At 33.8% G+C, this 5,740-nt stretch overlaps 1 pseudogene; it reads right to left on the bottom strand.

Annotated features, from left to right (window-relative positions):
- Positions 1–246: 246 nt before the first annotated feature.
- Positions 247–2,372, bottom strand: LOC120142640 (annotated as a pseudogene).
- Positions 2,373–5,740: the final 3,368 nt, after the last annotated feature.

Here is a 5,740-nt window from a genome sequence, read left to right as displayed (position 1 = left end):
ATATTGGAATTATGATGCAATAAATATGGCAGAGAAGATTACAATATGTAGAATCTACTTGGAGAAGATTACAATATGGTAATTAACAATTCTGCGATTTTACAAGATACAAAGAAAATTACACACATATGATATCTATCCCATTACCTTTCAACACAGTTTAAACTATGGGATTTGCAACTTTTACACTAATCTTTTAATGCTAATTAACAAAACCCTTTATCTTCATCATCATCACCATCATATATATATATGATTTAAGTGCTCTCTAAGAAGCAGTGTTGGAAGCATCCTTACTTGACCTATTGTACTTCATATGGCTCTTGACTAGTTGCCCAGCTGCCAGTGCGGACATGAGTGATAGTTCCCCGGCAAGGACTGAACCGGCTACGATGGTTGCAAGGAGTCTAGAGTTTGCACCGGGTGACTCTCGGTTCGCACCCTTGACCCCGAGAAGGTTCAAACATGCCGATTGAGATGCGAGCTGAGTTCCACCACCAACAGTGCCAACCTAAAAGATAAATTGGAACGCACATCAATATCCAATTTTACTTCGCTACATAATTTGATGATCAGAACGTAATATTGTCAATTACCTCGATGGAAGGCATTGTGACAGAGATGTGAAGGTCCTCTCCATCATTGACAGCTTCCATCATCGTGATGCAATGCGAGCTCTCCACATTTTGAGCCGGGTCTTGCCCGGTAGCGATGTAGAGTGCAGCAACAATGTTACTAGCATGTGCATTGAATCCACCCAAAGTTAAGCATGTTAAGCTCCACAAGGGATTCAACACTAGTCTTCAAGACTTTCCTCACCACGTCACCCTTAATGTTCGCCTCGCAGACAACAGTTTTGCCTCGTCCTTCAATCCAATTCACTGCAGCCGCCTTTTTGTCCGAACAGAAATTTCCTACATCCCTCAGAAATCCATACAATTCAATGGTCTAGCTCCAAAAACGAAAAGGAAGAGTCATACATATATACATAATCACAAGTTCACGGAAATGAAACTCACCAGAGATACCAATGACATCCATGTCAGGGAAATCAGTTTGAAGGAAATCCAAAACGTTTTGGACTCCCTTTGAAACCATGTTCATCCCCATAGCATCGCCGGTACTGCAAACAAATCTCATATAAAGATTCTTCCCAGCAATGGCACATTTTATACCTTGAAGCCTAGCAAATCGACTTGATCTGCAACCACCGAAAAAAACCAAAGCCTTCAACAAACCAGCACCATATTAGTTTAATGAACTCAGAACTTTAAAGATATTGAAACAAACCTGTTAAAAACTACAGCCAAGGTCTCAGAATTTAAAGGATTCTCCAAATACAACTTCAAATCAGCTGCCCTCTTCGCGGTGCCGAACCTTACGACAGGAGCTCTAGTCATGCCATCTTTCAGTAGAAACTTGAAGCTCCTCCGGACAAATGAATAGCCTTGCATCCCCTGTTAGTGCTGGCTACCAAGCACCCTTCTGTGGTTGCCATAGGAACTGAATACTCACTTCCATTAAGCAACAACGGCCCTGCGATGCCGACCGAATCTGCACGTACCCAATCGGCATCTCACAACACTGTCCTAAAATCGACTCATAATCGAATCCATCCAAAGGCAATCCCGACAATGATTTTCCCGTTAATCTCTCCAATGCCTCACGCCTTATAGCAGCCGCTCTCTTGCAATCACCTAACTTGGATTCTAAAGAATACGATGGGGTTGTCCCTGCCACGACGGCTTTAACAATTTCTTCGTCCTCCTCGGTTGTAACTCTCTCGGGCTTTTCATCTAACACTTTCTGGAAAGATATGACTGGTTCTGCTGGAACCGAGCAATCAAGAGCTTGACCGCAAGGGACCTTACGGGCATCTTCTTTACGAAGCAACACCTCGTTTTCCTCTTCATCGTCATCGGAATTCCAAACGTCGGTCGAGGGTCGTAGAATCAAAGACTTAACGAAATCAATACCGAAGAACCCCAAAAGATAAATAAACGAGGCGATCAAAGCGAAAATCGCGACGATTTCAGAGGGGGTGAGGAGGTGAAGAGGCGTGGAAGTACGGATCTTTTCACGCCAACGTGAAAGAAGGAAATAAACCACCGAGAAAAACAGCGTGAAGAACACCGCATTCGGTAATGCTTCAGATGAGGCCTTCGTGGAATACTCCTCAAAAGAAATCTTTTTCGTTGTTGCCTTCGGAGATTGAACGGGTTTAGTCGATAATTCCCCGCAGCCTTCCATTTTTGGCGGCAGTGGTTGCGGAAGCCGGCGGCGGACGGAGGGAAAACGAAATATGAAATAAAACGAGAGAGGCGGAGACGGTTCCGTTTGGTTTCTAAAAGGGTTTTTTCGGGTGAAATTTTTTGGATGAAGAGGCCGGAGTCGAGTGATGTGAGTATTTATAAGGTTGTTGGGAGGACACGTGTCAAACAGTAAGGGGAAAATAGAGTGATGCGCGTGAGAGTGACTTGGCACTTTCTTACTCGACAACTTAATGAGAGAAGAGAAGAGTCAAAATAAATATTTGTTCAATAATTAAAAAAAGGGAAAAAAATATACAAATGGTCATGATGATATTTTGTTGAATACTCTGATTATTAAAAATTATAAAATAGTCTATTAATTATATAGATGTAATTTTATTGACTCTTTCGATATTAAAGTTATAAAATGATCACTTAATTATTCATTATGTTTCAAATTCATCTGTTTTTGTTAAAAAAAACGGTCATCTGAACTAGAAGTTAACATGCTAATTGAGATATAATTGCGTTTGAGATTTTGAAATCAGATTTTATCATATCTAATTAGCATATTAACGTTTAACTCAGAGCCTCATATTGCTGTTAATTTTTTAACAAAAAAACGAGTTTAGGACATAATGAATTGTCGGGTGACTATTTTGTAACTTATAATAGTTGAGAGACTCAACAAAGCAACATCCTATAATCAGAAGATCATCTTATAACTTGTAATAATAGTGAGATTCAACAAAGTAACATCTTATAGTCAAAATACTATCATGTACTTTACCCTTAAAAATAACAATCGCTATTAATTATAAATTTATTTAGTGAGATTAGATATGAACATTTTGAGTGTATTTAATTTTTAATTTTATTAATGATTCAGGAAATAATTTTAAAAAGTATGCTTAATCTTAATTAGATAGGTATTATTGTTAGGGGTGATCAAATTCAGGTACCCGAATTTTCGGATAGTTGATTGGTCGGCCCGTGTATCGACTCAAATGTTGCGGGTATCGGTTTTTTATCATTTTCAAATATTAATTTAAAAAAAGTACAACTTATATTATTAAACAAAATATTATATTGATTATTAAACATACATTGGATTTTTTTTTAAATTTTATTAGTTTAATTTAATATATAAAATTATTAATAATTAAATATGTAATATTGTTATATATAAAAAATAAATATAACATGGTATTCGGGTAACCGATACCCCAAAAAATGTACTTTTTGATCTGAGTCCGACGCGAAAAATGTCGGGTCAGGTAATTTCTTTTAGAAAATTATCTAATTTTTTTAATTCTGATCGGATCAACTAAGTCAGGTATTTTTGAATATCCCTAATTATTGCTATAACATATAAAAGGATATAAGTTATAGGGTACTCAAATATCCATTATCCTTGGTTTTCTTTTTTGGTGTGATTGACGATGACATCAATCTTGTAATGATCGTAGTCCACTGTATTGTTTTTCTTTTTCTTTATTATAATATAGTTTTATTTTTTTATTTTATTTTTAATAATTCTACCTTTATGAAACGTCATTTTTTTGTCTTTATACACATTTTTCTTTGTCTTTATAATAAATTATCGTGGTTTAGTCGTTATTTTCATTTATTAATTTTTTCAATATTAGATTTGACATCGTCACGACTGATCAAGATGACGTTTATTTGTTATTATGTTGATCTTACTTGCTTTGGACTTTCGGATTGGATTTGGATATGCGATTTGCGTTCGTGGTTAGTATTTTCACGTTGCTCAATTCTGATTTGTGATTTGTCAGTGGTCTTTCAATAGTTTTATCTCCTTTTGTGGTTCATTATCGATGCAGTCAGATATATTTGTATCTACTTTTTATCCAAGTTTATTTGGTTAGGTTTTTTAACCTTGTTCTTATATGGTCCTTGTGATCTTAAGTGACTAGTTTTGTCGTATTTAGGAAAATATATTTATTGTTTGCGATTGTGGTGGGTAAACCTTCATTGTAATTTTGTTATTTTCTAATTTTTAATAACAATTAGCAACTTTATAAAAAGTCTATTATCCAAAATTATGGTTGAGAAATAGTGTGAAAATCCAAGTTCAAACATTAGAGACAATATTCTTGAAGAGATGAATCATAGATAGGGATGATCATAGATCGCATCGGATGTTTATTCAAATTCGACTTGAATATAACATTCTTTCATCCGTCACTTGATCTAAAATTAGAGAAACTTCACTCGATCTAGCTGTTTCTCAATCTTTTATTCAACAATATATATATATGTATATATTATAATGTTGTTTTCTTGTATATTATATGCATGGTCAGGCCACCAAAGAAGAAAATCCTTTTTGCCCAAAAAAAATAGCCTGTGTTGGACTGTAAATGTCACCATGTTTTGGACATTTATTTATAGACAAAATCATAATTCATGCACTTAATGAAATATTATTTTATATAATAATAAATTATTTGATGAAAGTTTGCTGTTAAATATACTTATTTCACAGGCATGTCTATTTGAATGGCCTTAAATCTTAAACCCTAATTTTTAAATTCTAAATTTTAAAACCCATGCCTCTATTTAGAAGTTAGGACAAACGATATCAGCACAATCATGTGGGTAGAATATTTATTTTCTTGTATAAATTATTTTTAAAAAAACTTTGCTGTTAAATTCCAACATTACCTTTTGGCACATCTACCATTACATTTTACACGTATAAAACCCACTTATAAAAATAAAATCAATTATGTGAATTGAAAACTAAATAAATAAATGGTTAAAAATTACTTTAACGATATTAGATTTTAGAGTAGACATTACCAATAAAGATATATATCCGTCTCCGAATAAAATGAATAATTAACATAAATAAATTTATTTAGATCGGACACGAATCAAGTAACTATAATTATAAAAATGATAACAATTTGTCAATACCCGTTACACTACGCTGCGCATGTTGCATGCATTTTGCATGTGAACCACCAGGTCAAATAATTAGTAGGAAACTACTTAGCAGTTGAACAACTTCACGTTATATAAAATAATATTTCATCAGTGTATGAATTATGATTTTGTTTATGAATAAATGTCCAAAACATGATAACATTTACAGTCAAAACTGGCTTTTTTTTTATCATGTTGATTGAGATTTAGTACTCGTTTAAGATTCTGAAACCATATTTTATAATACTCAGTCATCAAGAACGTTCAATTTAGACTGTCATTAAATTTTTAACAGAAAATGACGAGCTTGAACATAATAAATAGTCGAATGATCATTTTGTAACTTATATAATATTTTATTTTTGATGATTTGACATGATTAGATCCTGGTTTATTTTCATATTTGTTATGAATTCGTTCTAATAAATGGTATCAAAGCATAAACTCTCTAACAAGATAAGAGAAAATACGATATATCTATTTGTTGAGGGGTCATGGCCCCTTTATGTAATTAATTTAAGAATCATTTATTG

The sequence above is a fragment of the Hibiscus syriacus genome, unplaced genomic scaffold, assembly GCF_006381635.1.
Source record: "Hibiscus syriacus cultivar Baekdansim isolate YM2019G1 unplaced genomic scaffold, ASM638163v2 tig00110831_pilon, whole genome shotgun sequence".
NCBI lineage: Eukaryota > Viridiplantae > Streptophyta > Magnoliopsida > Malvales > Malvaceae > Hibiscus > Hibiscus syriacus.
This window is presented reverse-complemented; position numbering and strand designations above follow the sequence as displayed.